The sequence below is a fragment of the Tasmannia lanceolata genome, unplaced genomic scaffold, assembly GCF_043159265.1.
Source record: "Tasmannia lanceolata isolate RefF3 unplaced genomic scaffold, GAP_Taslan_0.1 ptg000012l, whole genome shotgun sequence".
NCBI classification, from domain to species: domain Eukaryota; kingdom Viridiplantae; phylum Streptophyta; class Magnoliopsida; order Canellales; family Winteraceae; genus Tasmannia; species Tasmannia lanceolata.
Window position 1 is genome coordinate 2,092,190 of NW_027518689.1, and position 26,339 is coordinate 2,118,528.

The 26,339-nt window shown below is 41.3% G+C and overlaps 1 long non-coding RNA gene across 1 annotated transcript in view; it reads left to right on the plus strand.

The window, feature by feature from the left end:
• The window catches only part of LOC143887013 (uncharacterized), a 42,351-nt gene extending 18,801 nt beyond the window's left edge, over positions 1-23,550 (plus strand). The window contains exons 2-3 of the long non-coding RNA XR_013253980.1: positions 20,562-20,637; positions 23,105-23,550. This is a non-coding gene — a long non-coding RNA (uncharacterized LOC143887013). The remainder of the gene's footprint in view (positions 1-20,561; positions 20,638-23,104) is intronic.
• Positions 23,551-26,339: the final 2,789 nt, after the last annotated feature.

Sequence of the window (26,339 nt, forward strand, 5' to 3'; positions counted from 1 at the left end):
CCTAACCTTACCTAACCTCACCTAACCTCACCTAACCTCCTATCCCATTCTCCTATAAATACCCTCTCATCCCACCATCAAAGGAAAAAGAAGAGAAGAAAAGAGGAGAGAACCCCTCTCTTAGAAAATTCATCCCTCTCCCTCATCTCTTCAAGGGTTCGGCCATCCTTGCCGGATCGGGTGATTTTATACGTTGGGTGATATATATCAAAAGCAGTCATTATCAAGCAAGGAATCATCTTCAAGGAATTAACATCAAAGAAAAAATCAAACACAAAGTGGGTTTCCAAAGAGGTAGGCATTTATTTCAATTCTATGTAGGGTCTGTTTTCATGCATATCTTTTACTTTAAAAGAAAAACCATGTTAGGAAGCATGTAGGGTCCGTTTTCCCCCTGGTTAGCCTCTGGTTAGACCCTGGTTGCACCCAGGTTCGCTGCTGGTTGCACCCAGGTTCGATGCTGGTTGCACCCTGGTTCCCTACTGATTCGCACCCTGGTTCCCCTGCTGGTTGCACCCTGGTTCCCTGCTGGTTGCACCCTGGTTCCCTACTGGTTCGCACCCTGGTTCGATATTGGTTCGCACCCTGGTTCCCTGCTGGTTCGCACTCTGGTTAGACCCTGGTTGCACCCAGGTTCGCTGCTGGTTGCACCCAGGTTCCCTCCTGGTTGCACCCTGGTTCCCCTGCTGGTTCGCACCCTGGTTCCCTGCTGGTTCGCACTCAGGTTCGCTGCTGGTTGCACCCAGGTTCCCTGCTGGTTGCACCCTGGTTCCCCTGCTGGTTCGCACCCTGGTTCCCTGCTGGTTCGCACCCTGGTGCACCCTGGTCCGCACCCTGGTTTGTACCCTGCTTCCTCCTAGTTAGACCATGGCTAGTCTCGGGTTTGCTCCTAACTTAGACCCGACTCACTTGACCCTAACCATTAACCCAATCCAACCAAGTAATATCCCAACACAATCCGAGTCGCATGTCTGAATCCATTTGGCCGAATCTCATAAGCCCGCCCACTTCGAATTCCGAAAATTCAAACCCTTGATGATTCCTATATGCTCAATTCTTTGATGCAAATTCCCAATTCCAAAATCCCATTGCTAGATCAATGTTTCTGAATCTCAAGTCCAATGCTCAAATGCAAACCCGATTCCAGATACAAATACCAATTCTGTCTTCCAAAATCCAAGTAACCTCCCCAGTGGAACTACGTGTGGCTTGATCCCCATCACGGGGTACGTAGGCAATTTGGCACTCCCAAGTTCAGTCGCACCTTTCTCTATCTTTCCCATTCCCTCACACTATTCATCATCTCGATTCATCTCGTGTCTCTCGGAACCATTGGATTATGGTTTCCGTCGTAAGAACCCTTAGAGCCCAATTTAGGAACAATGGTGTCGTGTCGTGTTGTGTCCTAAGTTTTAGGGAGTCCTAGAGTTAGGAGTCCAGCCTCATCACGGACGCTTGCTATGTATAGCAACCGTGCCATAGGTCTAGTTACACTAGTCACCCAATCTTTCCCTAGGACAAGCCTAGTAAACTAGGATGTAGGCAAACCTGCATTAGTCTAAGGGACCATTTGCATTTAGATGAGAATCATATAGCATCTTAGATGAAATCCTAAGATAATAAAATCCTCAACTTGAATTAAATAACTTCTCCTAAAACTGTTGAAACAGTCAATCCCGTCTAGGTCGGTGTCCTAGTTGAGTTAGGCATAAGTAGCTTAGCTTAGGTGCACCGAACTACGTCGACTCTGATCCCAGTGAGGCTTGGGTACGTAGGCAGCTTGGATGTCTGACGGCATACCACCCGCGAGTCGGCACCATAACAAATTGTGGTGTTTTGGATATTAATTTTCTTGTAAATGCTTAATCAAATCATTTAGGACTTTCCATGAAATTAGAATTTTAGGAGAACTTTCACTTAGATTGAATCCAGACAAATTAATAAATCAAGATACACATTTAGGATTCACATTGAAATTAGATGTTAGGATGCATGTCACTTAGTTCGCACTTTAACATAGAGTTGAATGAGCCATTTAAAATAAATTTAAAAGAGTTAGCTTTTGGAATCGAAGACCGATTATCGGGCAGGAATGGTGCATGTGGTGGATAACTCCCCATACCTTCCATTCTCGTAACCAGGTAGCGAGTCTAGATTTCTGGTTAATTATGGGTCCTAGATCCCACATCTAGGTGGCGACTCTGTCAGTCTCTTTCGTGTGGAATTCGGATTGCCTTAGTGATCCCAAGTTCACATAAAAGACGAATTACAATCAACAATTAAAAAACACACGCCAATCGCGTGGATACGAGAGACCAAGAGAGAGAGCGCGGCGGCTCGCGCCCCACCCCTCTCGCGGGATTCGGGTACCACAGCCTCCAAGAAGGGAAAATCCCTAAGCCCATGAGAAGTGACGAGATAAGAAAATAGACATGAAAGGCAAAGGGGGGATACTAAACCAAGCCGAATGAGGAAATTCGAGTATTTTGACTTGTCAGCTGACTCACGGATTTTTGACTAATCCTGACGAGTGCTCTCACTAACAACCTAGCATAATCAAAATAATGAAACTTATAAACTGCGGTGCCAATTTTTACTTGATTTCTCCTTCAACAGATGCAGATAACTTCATAACCCGACTGTGTTCAATGAAGAATCACTCAAACCCGTTTGTTTCACCATGGACAAACCGATTTGATTTGGATGAGGGTGGAGACCTGTTCCACCGCTTCAGCCAACACGGCCCATCACATATGTGCATTATCAAACTCAGGAAGAACCTAAAGGGTGGCTAAAAGGAAAACCCATTGACATGAGAATATGGTATCAACACCCTTATATCCTGATATTCATTGAACACAATTCCCATGGGCTCTTGAAATCGAATTAAGAAGAGAAGACCAATGGGATTTAAAATCGAGAGAAGCAAACCAATCGGACAAAACTCAGAAAACATATGCCTCTTCCGATGAGAAACACAAGGTGATTAAATTTCAGCAAATTACAGGGGGATTAGGAAAATGGATACATCAATGAGAAAATTAAGGCAATTGGAAATCACACATCAAAGGGTCCAAAAATCAGTCAGGCAACAAGAAACCAAAAAGCCACATGAGCATGAGACATTAGAAAGGAATTACTAGGGAAAGTGAGATGGGTTTTACCTTCTTGTAAAATTTTCTCCAAATGGGTGAAGATGAAGATCAAACCTCTTTGCTGCAACTTCTCTACTTCTCTCTAAAATTTACACAGACCTTCCCTCTCTCCCTCTGCTTTCTTTTCTTTTGCTGCTGCAAATGAGCTCTCTGTCCAGATAAGAGAATGGAGAAAATGTTGGGTTGACAAGAATCAATGGCAAGGGAAGGAATTTGCTAGAAATTGATGGTGGAGGTAAAAATCAAAGAGGGTTTTCTGGGTTTGAGAGGTCCATTCAATGGAAATGGAGGTGGAATGGGTTTGAGTAGGTAGCAAAGGTAGGAGGGAAGAAGGAAAATGATTGAAGGTGGGCGGCCATGGCGGAGGTGGGGAGCCGGCACCGGCGAGATTGCCGGAGAGGAGAACCTGCAAAACCCCTCTCTCTCTTAGCACTCTCTCTCTCTCTCTCTCTCTCTCTCTCTCTCTCTTCCTCTCTCTCTATTGCTCTGTTTTCTTTTTTTCTTTTTTTTCTTTTTTTCTAAAGAAAGAAAAGGAGGGTTTGCGGGTTCGAGGGACGCCGATGGTGGTGCCTATGGGTTGTGGCTGTGAAGAAGAGGGTTTGAGGGTTAAGGACTTGGGTTTTCGAAATGGGTTTGGGGTGGAAATGGGTTTCGGTTTTGGAGGTGGTGGTTGGAGAAGATAAGGGTGGAAGAGGTGGGTTGCAGAGGTTGGAAATGGAGACGGGTTTTGTGGTGGTGATGTCAAGATGGAGATGGGTTTTGGGTTTCGGGTTTGAGGCCGGATTCCGGCAAGCTTGCCGGAATCAATGGAGGTGGTGGTCTCTCCCTTGGTGGCTGTTGTTGGTGGAGGTGGAGGTGAAGAGAGGGGGTAGATGGGTTTGTGAAGGGTGGTGGTGGTGGTGGTTCGATGGAGGTTGGCTCCGGTAATGGGGGTGGCGGTAAGAAACAGCAGAGGTGGCCGGCTGATGTGGGTTTGGGTTTTGGGGGGGTCGGAGATTGTGGAGGTGACCGGCGGCTATGGGGTTGGTCGGAAATAGAAGGAGAAGAAGAGTATGGGTGGTGGTGCCTCGGCTCCCTCTCTCCTCTTCCTCTGGATTTTTCTTGCGGCTGCCCTCCCAATCCCCCCTTTCAGAAAATGGGGCTCCCCTCTTCTAAACCCTAATTCGATCCCTTTTGTTAGGGAAATGATATATTCCACCCCCTTTTGCTCCTTGGACAATCCTCTTCAAGTGTATTTATGACTACTCTTTTTAACTACGAGGGGTGGTCTGGGTAAAAATGGGGGGGAGAACATTTAGCTCTTATTTGTTTACTACCCATGGGGTTGGTATTAGCACACCCATGTTGGATATATCACCTCCCTCCTGCTTAATTTTGAGATAAAAAAAAATGGATTAGAGTGCAACTTGGGTTAAATTTTCTCAGAGTCGGGTTGGGCTATTAACTTAGGATCATGTCGGGCTCGGATATTTTGGGAAACTTTAAATTTGGTTCCGAACCTTAGGTTTCGGGAACTTGAGACTTGATTCGGGATTTATTTTTATTTTTTTGGAAAATTGAGGCTAAGTCAAAATGGGGTGTCTACAGATGCCCCTCTTTGGCAGAGGGTGCTCGTCACACGAATGTCAAAGCCAAAAGGACAACGCATTTTGACCTGCCCTAGAAATTGGTTCAAAGAAGAAAAGAATTAACGAAAATGATTTTGCGAAGGTTGAATTCTTAAAGGGGTCAGATGCCTCAAGGGTCTTACTCAGAGTGGATGCCTCAGGGGACTTTGGAAGTAAAGCCTCAGGAGACTTTGGAAAGAATGCCTCAGGGGACTCTGGAAAGAATGCTTCAGGATGGCGGATGCCGTGCGAGAACGGGCTTGGATGCCGTGTGAGAACGGGCTTACATGCCGTATGAGAACGGGCTTACATGCCGTATGAGAACGGGCTTAGATCCTCTTATAGTAACGAAAGGTGAAATTTAATTAGGCGGAACCCTCACGCACTAATCAAAAGGGAAAGCTTTGTTATGCGGAACCCTCACGCAGTAACAAGCGATGGAAATTTGTTATGTGGAACCCTCACACAGTAACAAAAGGTGAAATTTAATTAGGCGGAACCCTCACGCACTAATCAAAAGGGAAAGCGTTGTTATGCGGAACCCTCACGCAGTAACAAGTAATGTAAATTTGTTATGTGGAACCCTCACACAGTAACAAAAGGTGGAATTTAATTAGGCGGAACCCTCACGCACTAATCAAAAGGGAAAGCGTTGTTACGAGGAACCCTCACGCAGTAACAAGCGATGGAAATTTGTTATGTGGACCCTCACACAGTAACAAAAGGTGAAATTTAATTAGGCGGAACCCTCACGCACTAATCAAAGGGGAAAACTTTGTTATGCGGAACCCTCACACAGTAACAAGCAATGAAAATTTGTTATGTGGAACCCTCACACAGTAACAAAAGGTGAACTTTAATTAGGCGGAACCCTCACGCACTAATCAAAGGAAAAAACTTGTTATGTTGAACCCTCACGCAGTAACAAGCAATAGAAATTTGATCGAGGAGTAAAACTCTTATGAAAAGATTGATACTCTCCTGCTTTTGATTGATTGATTGATTTGAATTGATTGATTTGGATTGATGGATTTTGATTGATTTCTTTGGAGATTACTTTGTCTCTCCAAAGAAGTGGGAACTTTTTTTTTTTGATACGCTTGCTGGATTGATTGATTTGGATCGATTGATTGATTCAGATTGATCCCCTTGAGAATTGCTTTGTCTCTTGCCGAGAAAAAGGGAGTGCAAGTTCCTTGCTGAGGACGGGACTCACATGATTTGCTGGAATTTTGGATATTGACCATTTTTGAAAGAATTGGATTCTGCTGGGGATTGAATGCTTTGAGCAGCTGCCAGCGAACTCTCTGGGAAATAGATACTAGACTCCATTGGAGACTAGCTTTGCCGATGAGCTGACTATGGAGTAGAGTAGGCTCAGCCGGGGAATTTGGAGGTTTGACTCGAGATGTGCTCGAGCTTCTCTCATCTCAACTTGCTGGAGACATTGGATTATCTTTGCGTGCTTGACATCTTTTATGACGCAAGTCATAAAAGATGCCCATAGTGTATTGTATTTCCATGACAAGGGTCTTAAGGAGGCGGAACAATGATGGTCGAAGAAAAGATGCTTTGCTTCATGAAGGCTTGAGGTTGCAAAGGTTTTTTTTTTTTTTTTGAATGGAGAGAGTAGGACAATCACCATGATGGCTGAGTCTGAGAGTCTCCTTCTGGCATTGCTCGCTTCTGGAGGCTTAAGGTCTCTGGTAGGTTTGACTAGGATGTCTCTTGCCCCTTCCGATACCTAAACCAGGACTGACTCTGATGATTTTTTTTTGGAGGGCATGCTGCCACTCTTCCAACGCCAATGACTTTGACTTCGAAGGGAAATGACAACAAATAAAATAAGAGAAACGAATTTCAAAGGACTCAACCAAAGAAAACTATTACTCTAGAGACTCGACTCATTTTTTTTTTGAGGGCATGTTTCCATTCTTCCAACGCCAATGACCTTAACTTTGAAGGAAAGGGAAAACGAACAAAAGGAAGAATAAATTTCAAAGGACTCAACCAAAGAAAACTCCTACTACTCTAGGGACTCAAATTACTTTTAACTCACCCTTGGATCTTATGTCTTATTTCTTAAGGGTATGGCCTAGCCACTCTAAGAGTATTTCGAATACCGTGTCAAGGGACACTACTCTCCTCCTTCGGTATTTCCTTCATGGTTATTATCCCTTTCAGATTGCTCGGTTTCAATGCCCTAGTTTAGAGGAGCGTCAACATAAGCTTGCTGGCACTCCTTGGACTTTGAGATTTTGCTCCGGTTGAAGGTTCTTTCTTCACCTCATTAATTCGCTCCTTGTGACAAGTCACTGCCATTGACCAGATTGCCTTTCCAGGTTTTCAATCCGGCGGACCGCTTGCCCTATCTTTTGCCTGGATCGCCCTTTCGGGTTTTCGGTCCAGCGGGCTTGAGTACCCTGACTTTTGCCTAAGCCGACTTTTTGGTTGTCAACTTAGCGGGTGAACGACCCTAACTTTTGCCTAGGCCGCCCTTTCGGGTTTTCAGCCTAGCGGGTCTTCAGACTCCATCGTTTTTCTCTTTTCTTTCTGCTTTTGCCTCGAACCTTTCCTTGTTCACCCGAAGGACTTTCTAGGTGGGCGTGGGTTCAAAAGGGTTGGATATTTCTTTGGTTCAAACGATTTCGACTGAATTTGGTCTAACCAGATTGCTTACATACCCCAAAAATGGAGGATCAGGTCCGCGCAGTTCGCTTGGGTTTGGAAGAGAATGATTTGACATTTAGCTCAAAGGTTGACCGAACCTGGAAGATCAGGCTGCCTACGTACCCCCTGTAGAAAGGGATCAGGTCCGCGTAGTTCAGAGCAAAATGCCCCTGGTTGGTGGGTGTTTGAAAAGAATGTTGATTTGTTAAGGCCCAAAGGAGTTTGCAAAAGGATTTTTCGAATTTGGGATTTTTGGTTTTAATGGTTCAAACAGCCAATGATGGCCTTCTGGTGTATAGGCTGGTGTACAGGCTTATGAAGTGATTGAGGTTCAACGGCTTTGAATCTTTTTCTCTCTTTTTTTAAAGGAGTCTGGCGGCATTTCCTGGCAAGACTTCATCTGTACTGCGCAAACTTGACTGATTGAATTCCCACTTTGTCTTTGGGATCTTGCACTGATGCTCAGTATTCTAAGACTCAGGGTCTTCTCTATATGCTGAAGATGCTTTAAAACTGACTCCACTTCTTGGGATTCTGATATTTCTAAGGAGTTGACATAGGGGCACGTTCCCTTCTCCTTTTTGTTATGGATTCTATCTTTCTTTCTTTTGGATGTTCTTTTTCTTCTGATTTTTTTTTGCTTGGATGTGGGGAATGCCCCTACACCTTGAATGCTTTAACTTGAAATTCCATTGCAATGCACGATCCAAGTATTCTTATGGGACTCGTGTTCTTTGATTGTGACTTTGTTGTTCGAAAGTTTTTTTCTCAATCTTTTTACTATCTTCACTTGGTATTTGATGTTCGTCCTTTGAAATCTTAGGTTTTTTTTTTTTTGACCTGATGTCAAAGTTGAGGGAGACTTGCATTGAACAGTGCAAGGGCACGATATCGGTTTATCCTCGTAGGACCAAGCAGAACTACTTTGAACCCCCTAAATAGGTTTATCGATTCTTCACGCTCTTCGGGAGATAAAGTTTTGCCAATCTGTATTTCCCGAGTCTCGGATTTTGATACCACTATCCACTGTTTCGATTTCGTCTTCAAGTGGCTTTGCTCGACGCTCTTCCTCTCGTTTGACCATCTTTCAGATCTCGAGGAGAATTTCGTCTGCATCCTCTTCCGAGATGGGTGTCTTAGTGTGTTCAACATTAGATCCAAGAGGAAACACAGAGGAAAATTGACATTGAAAACACATGTTCATTTCATTGCGAAATTTATGTACATTGATGATACTCGACACGCAACATTGGGCTTTACATCTGACATAACAATGGGTTGAATGCTGACTCACCATAAGAAAGGCGAGCAAACACAAAATACTTGGACTTGACACTAACATGATTATTTGACCTACCAACTTGGACAAGAGAGTGGTTACACACACGACAAGGACGAATTTCAAAGAAATGACACTTTTTTGGAGGCAATGGACTAGCGCTGAAAGTTCATGACATCGTGCCTTCATTAATGATGATAATGATTGGAGGAGCAACCCTGGAGTTAGAATCTTAGAAGGAACGGCCTCTTTGGTTTCTGTTGACCCAACTCAAATTGATCTTTAGCACCTGACAATGGCAAGGCTTTATCTGGTATGATGTTTTCAAGGGGTTCAAGCTATGACATTTTTCCTTTTCCTTCCCATTCATTTTCCAGCCCAAAGGGTGGATAGGTAAAGGTGGTAAGATCTGTGAAGGGTTGAATGAGTTGAATGGTTCCCACGGTGAGTGGAAGAGGGGCAACATGGTTAGGTGCAGGGTTCTCGGAAGCATTTGAGTTCGAGAAGAATGAGGGGATCCCCGTTTATCAGGTCCTGGATTTCATCGTCATTTCCCTCATTTCGGCCATAACAAGACTCTCAAGAGACTCAGCCATCTGGGTGGGGTTGGACTGACGAGAGTGAGCGAGTCCAGAGATGAAGGCTCTTTTTTAGGAGGTATGATGAGCAATTGGGTGAGACTCCTGTCATGGACACCATAAACACTAGGCTCAATGAGAAGTAATCACATGACAATGTAATGTGCAAGTTGAAACGAAAGGTAGCACAAACACATCCTTCCCTTGGATAACATGTGGCAGCGAAATAGCTGTACAAGTAGATGTGGTAAGGTAAGCACATGGTTTGTCAGCAGGACTAAAAGGATAATGACCACACTCAAGGTATTTAGAGAAAATTCGGCAGCATGACAACTGTACTAGGAGATATGGTACGGTAAGCACATGGTTTATCAATAACCCTAAAGGATAATGGTTACGCTTAAGGTTTTTGGAGAAAATCCGGCAGCATAACGACTGTACAAGGAGGGTCTCGGCAACCAAGCATAAAGAATATGCTGACAAGGTCAAGATGAAACAGGGCTCTCAGCAAGAACACACTATGGTAGTGATAATGGCAAAGTAGACTCATAATTGGCATGCGGAGCGATCTGATCAAGATCGATCAAAGGATCAAGCTCCGGGAAAATAGATCATGGCTATAAAGATAATGATGTGAAACCAATGATCTGATCATAATCCAAAAGACGGATGGATGAAAAAAATGGATTAGATTAGGAAAGAAAACCTAACTATGAAGCAGGCCCTAATCTAGTAATAAATATATATACAAATATATACACCCTAACCAGGGGCACCAATCCTAGTCTAATCTTGCGGAGTCAAGAAAGTCTCGACTCATGACAGACAAGTGAGTATACTAGGACCGCATTTGTAGCCACACGAAGTGAACTACCCTAGTCTATCAATGGGTCAAGGCTCCTAACTCTAGGCTCCACATGTGTAAGCAACACATGTTCATCCCCATATGAATGCAATATATATATATACTCCGGACTCAATCTATCGGGCTCTATGCGTATGAACCATACTTAATATGTATAACAAAAGTACGCCCAATGTTATACATAGTATGCTTCATTGCTCATCGGCTGCTGTAAACACAAGTACCCCTAGTGTTTACAGCTACAGCACTGGCGCATAGCTTGGAAATAGATTCAACGGCCCATAGGGTAATGACATCCCGTCTGGTACGCGCCAAATCTATCCCGTGGAGCCAACAATAAAAATAACGAAAGAAATAAAATACAATGAAAGAAATAAAGAATATGATAATGCATGTTGTGTAGTGTGTGAATCCCTTGTTTTAATTTACGCACCTATTTGGTGCCCCTGACATTCTAACGGAAAAGGTTCTCATTTAAAATGATTTTAGTCCAAATTTCTTCCAAAATTAGTAAAAGTGGCATTTTTACAGAGTTAGGCAATGCTCCAAGAATTCCCCAGCAGAGTCGCCAGCCTGTGGACCCCGATCCCGAGGACGGTAGGCGAGGGACACGAGATCCCCCGTCGGTCCTCTAAGATCTCCACAATATGAAGGAGAGCTCTTCCAAGGAACTCTCGAAATGATGCCACTCACAGCATGGGTGGCGATATAAATGAGATACCTCTCGATTCAAGGACTGGCCCGGAACCAAGATATACCTATAACAAAAAAGTCGCCATCCAAGGAAGTAGACCCTGGATCCCATGAAATACTCTGTTGCAATGGATAACCAGAGATACAAAAGTCCGTGCCTGATGACGAATGGGGAAGGTGTTAAGCGGCCCCAATTCGCCCAAGTGCAAGCACCTGGTCTCTTATGTCATTTTTAATTAATTTTGAAGAGTTTTGGGCTAAAATCATGTGAAATGGGAACGGGTATCCCCGAGAAAATGTCTATCTAAGCATGCATGACCCGGGGATGGGCAAAAGAAAATAAACATCCAAATCCTAACTCACCGCATCTAATCCTAACCCATCACATCTAGAAAAGCAGTAAAATCCACACGCACAGCTACAGCTAAGCAGATAATCAAGATAAGATGAATAAATGCTACAACTAAGCAGGTGAGAGGACAGATAAGCACAGCAGTAAACTACCAAAGCAATAGAATAAACACACTATCATGCGAGCCTATGTATGAGATAATGCTAAGGAAATAATAATCAATCTCATGCTAGGAAAGTAAGCAAGCTAACAGTAGCACATAAGTCAAAGATAAACACACAATGAGCTAAAAGATACAGGAAAATAAATGAATCGGAAAATTAATGGTACATGAGAACCGAGAATGCCAGGAAAAAGAAAAGGGAGCGTACGATAGGCTCAGGGAGCGATTCTAATGAATCAAGCTCAGCGATCCTGACCCGCTAAAGATCGGATAAGCCTCATGATCGTCATAGCCTATCGTTGGGCTCAACGAGGACAATCCCTGTGAAGGGGCCACGCTACGTCATCGGCCGTCCCAAAACCCGATAAAACGTCAAAAAACCGATAAAACCGGAGAACCACGATCAAAATCGGAAATGAAATGAAAGGAAGGCTCCAAGTGACCTGGCAATCATCATCCTTGCCCATTTTGATTTTTGTTGTGAAAGGTTTGAAAGATTTTTTTAGAAAATGTTTGAATGATTTTTTGAAGGGTTTAAATGATTTTATTGAAAAGTTTGACTGAACTTGGGACGAGAATCCCAAGCTGCCTACGTACCCTGTGGAAAGGGATCAAGCCAACGTAGTTCGAAACAGCATTTCGAAATACACTTTGAGTGTTTTTTTTTTATGTTTTTTGGATTTTTGTTATTTGATTTTTATGTATTTTTATCCCTTTTGATCGAAAGGGGGTTTTGGCTCAAGAGGTTGCCCTCTGTCATCGCCTAAACCTGACGAGTGTTCCCAAAATCGATGGGGATCCCGAAATGCGAAGAGGATCCCAAGGAACGTGAAGAGAGATGAACCCGAAGAAGGCAACAAGTTAATCCCTAACCTTGTAGAAAATGATCATCTCGAAGAGGAAGGAAACCTTGAGTCCTGTAAGAGAGGATGACCTCCAAGAAGGGAAAATCCCTAAGCCCATGAGAAGTGACGAGATAAGAAAATAGACATGAACGGCAAAGGGGGGATACTAAACCAAGCCAAATGAGGAAATTCGGGTATTTTGACTTGTCAGCTGACTCACGGATTTTTGACTAATCCTGACGAGTGCTCTCACTAACAACCTAGCATAATCAAAATAATGAAACTTATAAACTCCGGTGCCAATTTTCACTTGATTTCTCCTTCAACAGATGCAGATAACTTCATAACCCGACTGTGTTCAATGAAGAATCACTCAAACCCGTTTGTTTCACCATGGACAAACCGATTTGATTTGGATGAGGGTGGAGACCTGTTCCACCGCTTTAGCCAACACGGCCCATCACATATGTGCATTATCAAACTCAGGAAGAACCTAAAGGGTGGCTAAAAGGAAAACCCATTGACATGAGAATATGGTATCAACACCCTTACATCCTGATATTCATTGAACACAACTCCCATGGGCTCTTGAAATCGAATTAAGAAGAGGAGACCAATGGGATTTAAAATCGAGAGAAGCAAACCAATCGGACAAAACTCAGAAAACATATGCCTCTTCCGATGAGAAACACAAGGTGATTAAATTTCAGCAAATTACAGGGGGATTAGGAAAATGGATACATCAATGAGAAAATTAAGGCAATTGGAAATCACACATAAAAGGGTCCAAAAATCAGTCAGGCAACAAGAAACCAAAAAGCCACATGAGCATGAGACATTAGAAAGGAATTACTAGGGAAAGTGAGATGGGTTTTACCTTCTTGTAAAATTTTCTCCAAATGGGTGAAGATGAAGATCAAATCCCTTTGCTGCAACTTCTCTACTTCTCCCTAAAATTTACACAGACCTTCCCTCTCTCCCTCTTTCTCCCTCTGCTTTCTTTTCTTTTGCTGCTGCAATTGAGCTCTCTGTCCAGATAAGAGAATGGAGAAAATGTTGGGTTAACAAGAATCAATGGCAAGGGAAGGAATTTGCTAGAAATTGATGGTGGAGGTAAAAATCAAAAAGGGTTTTCTGGGTTTGAGAGGTCCATTCAATGGAAATGGAGGTGGAATGGGTTTGAGTAGGTAGCAAAGGTAGGAGGGAAGGAGGAAAATGATTGAAGGTGGGCGGCCATGGCGGAGTTGGGGAGCCGGCACCGGCGAGATTGCCGGAGAGGAGAACCTGCAAAACCCCTCTCTCTCTCTCTCTCTCTCTCTCTCTCTCTCTCTCTCTCTTCCTCTCTCTCTATTGCTCTGTTTTCTTTTTTTCTTTTTTTTCTTTTTTTCTAAAGAAAGAAAAGGAGGGTTTGAGGGTTTGAGGGAGGCCGATGGTGGTGGCTATGGGTTGTGGCTGTGAAGAAGAGGGTTTGAGGGGTTATGGACTTGGGTTTTCGAAATGGGTTTGGGGTGGAAATGGGTTTCGGTTTTGAAGGTGGTGGTTGGAGAAGATGAGGGTGGAAGAGGTGGGTTGCAGAGGTTGGAAATGGAGACGGGTTTTGTGGTGGTGATGTCAAGATGGAGATGGGTTTTGGGTTTCGGGTTTGAGGCCGGATTCCGGCAAGCTTGCCGGAATCAATGGAGGTGGTGGTCTCTCCCTTGGTGGCTGTTGTTGGTGGAGGTGGAGGTGAAGAGAGGGGGTAGATGGGTTTGTGAAGGGTGGTGGTGGTGGTGGTTAGATGGAGGTTGGCTCCGGTAATGGGGGTGGCGGTAAGAAACAGCAGAGGTGGCCGGCTGATGTGGGTTTGGGTTTTGGGGGGGTCGGAGATGGTGGAGGTGACCGGCGGCTATGGGGTTGGTCGGAAATAGAAGGAGAAGAAGAGTATGGGTGGTGGTGCCTCGGCTCCCTCTCTCCTCTTCCTCTGGATTTTTCTTGCGGCTGCCCTCCCAATCCCCCCTTTCAGAAAATGGGGCTCCCCTCTTCTAAACCCTAATTCGATCCCTTTTGTTAGGGAAATGATATATTCCACCCCCTTTTGCTCCTTGGACAATCCTCTTCAAGTGTATTTATGACTACTCTTTTTAACTACGAGGGGTGGTCTGGGTAAAAATGGGGGGGAGAACATTTAGCTCTTATTTGTTTACTACTCATGGGGTTGGTATTAGCACACCCATGTTGGATATTTCACCTCCCTCTTGCTTGATTTTGAGATAAAAAAAAAAATGGATTAGAGTGCAACTTGGGTTAAATTTTCTCAGAGTCGGGTTGGGCTATTAACTTAGGATCATATCGGGCTCGGATATTTTGGGAAACTTTAAATTTGGTTCCAGATCTTAGGTTTCGGGAACTTGAGACTTGATTCGGGATTTATTTAAATTTTTTTGGGAAATTGGGGCTAAGTCAAAATGGGGTGTCTACAATTACCATAAACTTTTTTTCCCTCACCAACATGAGAAATTCGCAATCGATTTCCATTTCGTACCATGACCGAATCAGAACCGTTATATGGAATCAAGTTGGTGAGATTACCTTATTTTTCAGTCATATGCGCAGTGGCTCCTCTATCGGGGAACTGCTCATTGTCTCGTGATTCAGAAAGTTGCATTACAGCTAAGGCTTTTGAAATATTCTCTGGCTGAAAGCTGTTATCAAATCTCTTCCAACATTCTACAGCTTCATGCCCTCTTTTCCTACAGATCTGACATTCCACAACATTTCCATTTCCTTGGTTTTGGAAATGTAGGCGGTCACCTTGTTGAGTATTGTTTTGTCCATGATTCTGATTTTCACGATGTGGTGGATTTCCAGTACGAGGAAACTCCTTTTCCTTTGATGTAAAGGGATGTTGCCACCCTCTCTTATTATTGTTATTCTTATTCCCTCCAACTTTATGTCCATAGAAGGCTATCAATTGATTTGGAAGATCACTTTGATGGTTCTTACTACGTATCTCATGACTTTATAATAGGGAAATAAGATCGGCATATGAGGAGATGTGTGGCTGAAGCATAGTGGTAGCAAACGACTCATATTTTGGATCAAGTCCATTCAGGAGCCAAAAAACTTTGCTTTTGTCAGGTACTAGTTTCCAATTCCATTCAATGGATCACAAATTGATTTGAATTCATGTAGGTATTCTAAAAGAGATGACGTGCCCTTGTTTGTTAAACCCCTAAAACAAATGGCATTGACATTGGCTTGTGGTGGCACCGTATAGCCTTACCAATAGCCAAGTGGGCCTAGGGAGTTAGGCTAAGAGGAAACAAGGCGGGAGGAGACCATGGCATATGACCCATGGCGTGAGAAGACCAAGTGTAGATGGGCTTGGCAAAGAGGTGTGGCAAAGACCTTGATTGCACGGCATGTGTGCAAGGTAGCACACAAGCAAAGGCCATGGGCTGGGCATGGCTAAGAGGGTTAGTGCACAAGGCATGCACACAAGGTTCAAGAGACTTGTGGGCATTGGTTTACAAAACAGCACATTGGCGGGCTAACATTGACGTGAACCTTACACATGGTGGGCTGGTGCATTGGCGTGTCCGACAATGCACAATGTGCAATGACGTTGGTGCTGGTGGGCACACAATGGGCCAGGTGGATGGGCGAGACGCCCGTGCTTGCACATGCTGGAAATGGCTACAAATGGTTCAAAATGGACCAATAGCATGCTTGGATGTGGTGTTTATGTTTGAAAACAAGGAAGGCATCAGTTGGGCAGTTTTGGCACAAGTTTGGAAACTTGGCAGCAAAATAATGGGCAAAGTGGTGTTGCACATGCACATCTTGGAGGCAAACCATGTGGCTATTGTACACACATGGGTGGACAATTGTGTGCTGTTATGCCACTTGTTGCCTTGTAATTTGTAAGTGCTTGTGTAAATGGATTGTGGATGTGTTGTACATTGGCCAATAGCCTTTAGACACTATGTAAATTGGCCAATGGCCTTGAGTTGGTTGCCAAAACTATCATATATGTGTGAAAAATGAACCACGCACAAGGGAATTGGGAGTTTTGTGTGTATTGTGAGAGAAAAGCTTCCTTGTAATGGCTTTGGCCTAGGTAAGAGTTTGAGACTCATGGAGTAGGCATTGTTTGGCTAGACCACGTTAAAAATTGGTGTCCCTTGTGTATGCATGCATTTTGTGTGCTGGTTTTTCTTTGTGTGTGCTGTCCTATTTCTTGAGAGAGCCTCATTGTATACTTGAGGGTGGATTTGGCTGACTAAATTGTGAAGCCTTAGTGACATTACGGGTTCCTTTGAGTAGGAGCAATTTTACCCGATGCATTTGGGATAGCGGTTCAAATTCTCGTGCTTGAGAATTTTGATAAAATGCGGCTGCAAGGGCACTCCAAACATCAGTCGAGGTGTTCAATCCAACAACCAAACCGAGAACTTCCTCTGATAGGGTTACGGTTATCCAAGCTTTTACAAGCCGATCCGTGAGAACCCATGACATAAAAATCTGGATCCTGGGCTCTCTTTCCATCATATGAGTCCATTTGGGATCATGTGCAGGAACTTCTCCATAGATGAACTCAGCTAGCTCTTGGCTTTCTAGGAGTGAGAGGATCTGAGTCTCCCAAAGTAAGTAATTCGTTTGTGTCAATTTCAAAGACACAAAGGTTGTGACATTAAGATATGATGGGTAGGGATACAAAGGTGATGGAGAAGATGAAGAGTTTGACATGGTGTTGGATGAGAAAAATCGGTCAAGAAGAAGAAAACGAGTTGGGAGAAAACGAGTTATAAAATGAGTTTTTAGAAGCCCATGGATGGCTCTGATACCATAAAGAAACATAAAGTCTCAAAGAAACACAAAGTCTTTAATGAAACTCTCTCTCCTTTTTTTCCATGGAGAGAAAACGTGTATACACTTCTTTATGGAGTAGATGGCGTATTGCTGCAAATCTCTTCTTCTGTTTTATTAGAACCATTGGATCTTGGACTAGATCAAAAGGTTCCTGATGCTTCAATATGCATCTCACTACAGGCTCACACTATCTTCTTTAAGGTTGTGTAAGGTGTATGCAAAAAGGCACTAGCATTTCTTTTCGTCCCATCAATTGTAATCGTCACAATACTCTTCATATTTCCTTTGGATGTTAATTTATCTCAGTTCAAACATGCTTAGCTCATTTCTAACAACCTCCAATTAGGCTTTAGCCATCTCTCTTCATAAGATTTCAACAAATATTAGCTAATTCTAAAGTTTTTTATTACTTGAGAAATTGTTTTACGACACTTTTACCGCAATTGGATCAGATAAGGTATTATCTGATTACAAATAAATTACAGCACAGGTCAATTAAGTAATATTTGAAACGGGAACAACATTTTTTATAGGTAAAATGCTAAAAAGAAAGACACTAATAGGCTTCTTCGCAAATGTCACTTTTTGAGCTGCATTTCTTCCTTGTTTACAAGACAATCATAAATTTAACCAAATTTCGTTAAGAAAACCTTGATCAGATGATCTTAATCCCTCCATAGGACTAAAAAAACAAAACTTTTACCATTGATCGTAAAGTGACTTTTGCATACTAAAAGAAGACTAAACAAAAAGTCACTTTTACTATCAGTGATGAGTGGCAAATCTTAGACCTAAGTATGTATGTATGTGATGGGGAGAGGGGGTGCATGAGGCTCCCGCCATTGCAGGTTCTAGGGAGGGCTAGATGTACGCAGCCTTATGCCTGCTTTGCAGAAAGGTTGTTTCTGTGAGTCGAGAGCATTTAAGACCGTTGATATGTTTGTATGTGAAATCGAGAGCATTTAGGACCGTTGATATTGTAGAAAATCATGAGGCTACCCATATAGTTTTTGTCCCATCCAAAACAAGACTCTCTTAGACATAAGATAAAAGAACTACAAAAATCAACAGCTTAGATTTTCTTGGAAGAACCATAGATGAGTCTTAATCGATCAAGGGCCCAAATCATCCAATCAAGGTGTTCTAAAGAAAAGTTACATTAAATTGATATTTAATTAGCCTACCCCAACTAGTTTGGGACAAAGGCTTAGTTGAGTTGAGTTGAGTTATATTAACATGCTGTTTAATATTAAACACAACTATACATTTAATGTATAAACCCTAAAATAATACAAATATTAAATAAAAAAGTATATACAAAATCTAAAATATATAATAAGTTGATGCAAATTTACCAACCTTTTGTAAATTAGCAAGGATTCTAACTTGGAGTGAAAGTGAAATGCCATTATAATCATTCATTGTGGGGTCCAGTGGATGAATGGTTTAGATCACGAAATGACTGGACCCTACTAGTAATTTAGGTGTTGCAATAGTCGGATCGTGATGGATTATGGTGAGATCTACGATGACGAACTAGATTTAAGGTGGCTCTAAATCAAAAATCGTGTGGCAAGATCAATGGTGACGGACTTGATCTAAGGTGGTCCACTAAATCAACAGCCTAATCACAATACATGTGTCCCATGTGCACATGGCCAAGGATAGTTTCAAAAATATCAAAATACTACGAAGACTCCCAAGATCATTTCTAAAACTACGTAAATAAATAAATTCATAAATAATTAAAATGACTTGCTTGTAGATTATTATAGTTTAGATAATTTTAGAAAAATAAATTTGTGGCCTTCATAGAATTTCTGTGTTACGTGCATTCAGCGTGAACACGAGGATTGCCATTTTGCCCACTCTGATCAAAGAGAAAGAACGAGAAGTGTGTAAACTCATTCATTCCGAATGAGCCCTATTCAACTCTTTATATCAGGTTATTATTCAATAGTTGTTTCAACAGAAATGAGATATTGGAGGAAACCATACAAAAAAGTAGGTTGGTAAATCTGGGTCAATTTATTATACATTTTAGATTTTTGTTTAAAAATTTAATCATAGATCTACTAATTTAAAATTTTTAGTTTAAAAGCAACGTGGACAATCTCACCCCTCCATGTGGCAGGAACTTGGGAACTACGTTCGGACCCGGGTAGAACTCACCCTTAAAAGCTAGGAGTTAATGAGAGGGTGCCCAAGTTCTTATAAAGTCCACCCACATCTATTACACTTTCGATGTGGGATCTTTCGCTTTCACATGGAACCCCAACAATCTATCTTGTAGAAAATCAAGATCATAGCACAAAGACTTGATATCACTTCTTCAAACAAAGAACAAAGCAGAAGCAAAAAACCCAAAACAAACAAACACAAATTCCAAAGGAGAGAGAGAGAGAGCGAGAATTCTCTGTTAATATTCTATTCAAAGATGTAAAACCGTACACCACCTCCTTTCTCACCCTCATGTTATTGTTCTCTACTCTGTTCACGTTTTCACTATCTGATTTCTCAACTCACTGATAACGTTTTTCCCTCACACATAACATTTTTGCACCTCTATTATAAACAAAGCAGAAAGGTAACATAAGGCAACACTTTCTAAAATACTAAAGAGAGTGCATTGGCTGATGAGGCAATACTTTCTAAAATACTAATTCCTATTTCTAAACAAACTAAACCACCTAAATTAGACACTTACCTAACTGATTAATTTCCTATTTCCCAAAATTAGAAACTTTAATAAAATAAGACTCCACTCTCCAACACAAACTAGAATCCTAAAGCTTCACCAAATTAGAAACATTGGATCCATGTGGGCCTACGCCAGCACGAGTTGGCCCGGCGTCGTGTGCGACACCTGGCCCCTTCGACCCCGTGTGTAGAGTCGGTGATGACTCTAAGCGTCACCCATTGTATACGTCCTCGTTTATCTATCTATCTATGTAAATATCAAATATTTTCATATTTATATGGGATTTGTTAAGCTATTTCAGGGCTGACTTTTGCATGAGAGAAAAACCACATCAAATGAATTAAATGAATAAGACTAAATCTGCTAGCAAGTCAGCGTATGTGGTTGTTCTCCCATGCAAAAGTTAACCGATCTGCTAGCAAGTCAGCGGGTGGCTCTTCTCATGCAAAAGTAAGCCGCCAATTGGCTTTCGGCGAAATTGCCTATCAAATCCCTATTTGTACACACACTCACTGAAGTAAAAGAAGGAAAAGATAATTCCGCCCTTAAACTAATACCTAATACCACCGTAAAGTTATGACACTAATACTCTTTCATAACTTTAAACTAAATATATTTCAATTCACAATCATGGCCACAACACACAAATTGAAATTTTATTACATTGTAATAAGAATATAAAGAAAGATCAAATACTATTGACCCCTTCAAGTAAGAGAACTGTAGGAAGTAAGAGTTATTGTTTTGTTATTTCTAGCCATCCACTTTTTAAGTTAATTTTATACATCTTATTTTTCTTCAGTCTCGATGTGGCCTGATGCAGTTCTTATGAAGCTGTCGGACTTCGAAGAGATAGAAATTCTGAAGATGGTGGCAAGGTAGCTGCAGTTATACACCGTATCATCCTCTCAAAAATCCTTCACATTCTTTCAGTTTTTTATTGATACACATCATTGTTTTATGGGTTGATGTCTGCATTTAGTTGATATAAATTCCAAGAAGCTAGAAATAGCCAATCAATGAAGTTTGAAATGAAGAGATGAGTGCTAATATTAAAATAGAGGGCTGGGACGTAAGCACTCTTTATTTCTTTAGTACTTTTTGCTTTAGTTTTTCATATGGCTTTTGGATCTCTTTGGTAGTTTTGAAAAAGGGGTTTTGTACATTCAGTGAATCCAGATCTTTATATTGACATCCTCTAAAGCAAAACAAAAGCTAATTGAGAATAATTTGAACACGCAAACCCTGGGTAGTGGACTGCCATTTATAGATTCTAAAACAAATTATTTGTTGTGTTATTGTAGTGTTTATCAAATATCATAGGTAAAAGTAGGGGAAAAACTCAAATCCATTTCTACTCGTATGGTTATTTGCAGGATCTAATTGAATTTTTTTTTTTGAATTCATTTATGTTTTAATGGCTACTTATGGGTTGTTGTTTACTTCTTTTTTCCTCATTTAGTTTATATCCTATTTTCATTTAGATTATGTTTTTAAAAGTTAATTATGGGTTGTTATATTCAACGTAGAAGTTGTCAAGAAGGGGATATAGAGTATGATATGGCTCGTTAAAGGTCTACTTTGTCTTTTCTTTCTCAAATACATGTACTATATAACTGTATTTTTGTGCTTTTTGGTCTTATATGTTGTGCACTATAAATTTTTATTGACTTGTCCTTCTTTTGTGTTTTTGTTAATTTACCCCTTAAAATCCATTTTTGTGGAATGCTAGGCAAGTTTTTATTTACAGGTTCTAATTGCATTTTTTCTCTTTGTCTTTTCGAGAAAACGGTTCCTACACATGTGTAGAGAGTTCTCTACACACTAGCTTAAAATACAGTGGGGGCCCACATTGTTTGGGTGATCCAAGCCATCCATTTTAAAGGCCCTCACATAGATGTCTACAAAAAATCAGATCCATAGGATCATCTCAACCCTACGATTTGTGGAGGTAAAATGGATGTCTTTAAACCTTTACAAATTAGTCCATTTTTTGCCTCCACAGTTCAAATGATTAGGATGATCCTATGGATCTGATTTTTTGTGGACACCCTATCTATATGAGGGCCTTAAAATGAATGGTTTGGATTACCCAAATAATGTGGCCCCCACTATATTTTAAGCTAGTGTGTAGGAACCGTTTTCTCTTTTTCTAATTCAATTATTTTTCAACGGCTACTTATGGGTTGTTGTTTACATCTTCTTTCCCAATTTTATTTATATCATTTTTTTTTCAATTGGGTTATGTTTTTAAATAAAATAATATATGAAAAATTAAATGAAACTTTTTGAACAATTGATGACAAATTTTGGAACAAATAAAATAGATTACAAGGTCATGTTGGGACTCGGGTGGACTACATCCATGCCCAAGACGTTAGATGTGTTATCATCAGCAACAATGACATTGTCAATAGAGGTCTCACGTTGAAAAGATGACAAAATACTATAGTCACCAATCATATATTATGATACCTTTTTGAAAAGGAGTAGAAGTATACCATGGCTAGATGCTACCTTGGGCATGAATCAACTTGGAAAACTCTTCCTTAGAGAGAATAACATTGTCAATAGTCTCATCATACCTAGAAGTAGAAGACCGATTACTATCGTCCTAAATAGATGAAACATGATGGGCATAGCAGGGAGGTTTGTCATTCAAATCCACGGCCAGCACCTCTACCTCCCATATCTCCAACACGGTCAAAGCCACAACCACCGAATCTCCACCACTAGGATGTCCAAAACCATGACTACCACCTCCTCCATGTCCATGACCAGCTCTATGTTGAGGAACTAACTCAGATCTATCTCAAACAGAATTACTAGTTGGCTGGGATGAAATAGATCGTTGAATCTATGGCCCATATGTACAGTTAGATATATGGCCACATGGAAGTCGGACACTTGTTTTGAATAGAGAAGAACCTCAAATTTTGTTCACATTTTCTAATACTCCAATAACCATACTCATTTCTAAAAATATTTTTATCTCAGACTACCCATGTCAAATTATTTTAATCCCCTTTGCCAACGTAGAAAATATTGTAGTTAAAAAGTGTTACTATGCATTGTGGAATCTTCTTTTTCACATTTTATCTTCTTTTGGCCTCATCATTTAATCTTTCTTGAACATCATGACTTTGGAACCTTATGTGGGAAGCCACTGTTGGTGATCCATTCTATTTTCATTCTGATATAGCAAGTTAACATGTGTTGTTTCTTAATGTGTGTATTCATTTCTTTTTATAGGCGATTCTCTAGAAAATTCAATATACATTCTTGATTCTGGTATAGGAGCCGATTTTGGCAAGCTGATGGATTATGTATTTTGTTCTAATGTAGTTTTCTATGTTGGTAAAAAGAAGTTTTTTGCTCGTAAGGCGGTTTAGGTCTCTCGATCTGCTCTGTTCTTCGATCAATTCAGTCGTGGGTTGAAGAAATATATGAATGAGTTTCTGTTCAAAAAAGAAGAAGATATGACTGCAATTTTTGTTGGAGATATGGAACCAAGGGTGTTCAATATGAGGATTGTCATAGTACTTTTCTTTGCTTTGGGTTTTGGTAATAGGCTTATGTGGTTGAAGAGCTTCTTTTTCAATATTCTCCTTGCTTATCTCAAACTTTTGTATTCCTATGTTATCTCCGGGCCTTGTTACAGTTTATATATCAAGACAATATTATAGACGATGACGCATTGGTAGCATCAAGTTCAGATTGTACATCAGCCTTATGTGATGCATGTTAGAGTCAGTGCCCTAAAAGTCAGTGCATTTTGTTTTTCCTTTCAATTAAAGAATCAATAAAGTTTCATTTCATGACATATTATGGGTATTAAATATATGAATGTGTGTGATGTACTTAACTAGTGACACTTATTCGTCCTTAGGTAGCAAAGTAGGAATGCCATGCTCAAGATTCACAGATCTAAGGGAGCAAGGAGATATGGCATTCCGATTCTTTGCAAACCTTAAAAGTTTCTTTGTCTTTTTGCGGTTGAGATTGGACGTCTCTTCTTGTATACAACCAGCAGTATACTTGTCTACATGCATCTGTCATGAGATGATTTATCTTTGTCAACTGGGTAGGGGACCCTAAGCAAGAAGAGTGGGTGTAATGATTGGATCGTACACTGAACATGATCACATTGGAACAACCTGTGGACAGGTGTAGACACCCCCATTTTGACAGGACCCTAATTCTCGAAATCGAATAAAATTTCAAAGCCCAATCTTGAAATTTCCGCAAAATCGAGCCCCGAGTGTGGAAGAGCTTGAAAAATACTCATTTGCAGACCATTGTTAAGGCCTTTGTGGAGCTCGAATGACCCCCGAGCCCCATTGATATCCTCCGTTCAATTGCCCCGACCTTCTCTTTCATTTTACAAAAATTAGAAAAAGGCCTACAAAAATACCACAAAGTTTTTTTGGTATTGGCACTACTTATTTGCACCCCTAAGCCTTAATGCTTGATCTCAACCACATATTGAAATTTTCTCTGATTCTTCTTGTACATTTGCGCGCTAATTACTGCCAAGGTGTTGTTATTACTCCCAAGAATATACTCATAAAATTTTAGAGGGAATGAGTGAAAAATGGAAGAAACGACAAGCTGAGTTTGTACAAGTATCAAAACAGGTTGTGCATATATCATTTCCGATAAAAGGGGAGTGAATAAAATTTCAAGGTGGATGTGCAAGGAAGAAAAGGAGTGCAAATATATCCTTTCTCTTTTTTATCCGCCCCAGCTTTTACCCGAGCCACCTCTGTGATGTAAAAAGAATAGTCATTTTTATCAAGTAGAGGGGGCTGTCCAAGCAATCCAAGGGGGTGTAAATTTATCATTTCCCCTTGTATCTAAGGGTGGCAAAATCATCCGAACCGAACCGAAATCGAAACGAAATAGAACCGAAAATTTGGTTTCGGTTTGGTTAAACCAAACTGATTCAAATTTCGGTTTGGTCCAAACCGATGCAAATTTCAAACCGAACCGTTGCCCCCGATTTCCAATGATTATGAGTAAGGGGTGGCGAAATTGGCTGAACTGAACCGAAAATTCAAATTTCGGCTTGGTAGAACCAAACCGATTCAAATTTCGGTTTGGTACGGTTTGGGGGTCAAACCAAACTGAAGCCGAACCATTGCCAACCTAACTTGTATCCCAATCGATAAAGGCATGAGAGGGGAGAGTTCCATTTTCATCTAAAAAAATTAGAGAAGGTTCACAAGAGAGAAATCTTAGGAGAAAGGGAGCTTGATCTCCATCTTCATCTCTATCTCCCACCGGAGCCGTCCATTTTTCCCCATCACCACCTCACCTCCTCGCGCCTATAAATAGGGAGCTCTCATTTTCGCTCAAACGAATTCCCACAGAGAGGAGGAAAGAGGGATTTTAGCAGAGAGAGAGAGAGAGAGAGAATTTGTTCAAACCCTAACCCCTCCACCTTCTTCTCCGACCAGACCTTTGCCGAATTTCGGCCAATTTCTGGCCGGATCCTTACCTTCCTTGACCTTCTTAGCTCTGCTCATTTACCAGCCTTCACTGTCATTGTGTGGGCCCCGATCCCGCGAGAGGGGCGGCGCGACCCACCTCCCTCTTTTGGTCTCTCGTACCCACACGGTTGGCATGTGCCATTTATTATTGATTTAATTAATCTTTTCCGTGAACTTTGGATTACTAAAGCAATCCGAATTTCAAGCAAAAGATAATGACAGAGTCACCACCTAGATGAGAGATCTAGGACCCATAAGTGATCAGAAATCTAGATTCGTTACCTGATTATGAGAATGGAAGGTATGGGGAATTACCACCACATGCATCATTCTTGCCCGATAATCCGGTCTTCAATTTCAAAAGTTAACTCTCTTGAATTTCTTTTAAATGGCTCATTTAACTCTATATTAATGTGCGAACTATGTGGCATGCATCATAAAATCTAATTTCAATATAATCCTTAATGTATCTCTTGCTTTTCTTGATTGGTTTGAATTCAATCTATGTGAGAGTTCTCCTAAATTCTAATTTCAGAATATCCTAAGTATTTTAATTAATTCAATTATGAGAAGAAATAAGTAAACTATCCTAAAATTCCCCACCATGTGAGGAAGGCCGACTCGTGCTCGGTATGCCATTCAAAGCATCCAAAGCTGCATACGTATCCAAGCCTCACTGGAATCAGAGTCGATCGTAGTCCGGTGACCTAAACTAAGCTACATGCCTAAGACATCTAGGACAACGATCTAGACTGGATTGACTGTTTCAACAGTTTAAGAGAGATTATTTAGTTCAAGTTGAATAGATTTTATTATCCTAAGAATTCATCTAAGATGCTATATGGTCCTATCTTAGTGCAAAACGTTTCCTAAACTAATGCAGGTGAACCTACGTCCTACGTTAACTAGGCTTGTCCTATAGGAAGATGGGTTAACTAGTGTAACTAGATCTATGACACGATAACAACGATTGCTATCCATAGCAAACGGCCGTGATGAGGCTGGACTCCTAACTCTAGGACACCCTAAAACCTAGAACACGACGTGACATAAGTGTTCATAATCAGCTCTAAGGGTACCTACAAGGT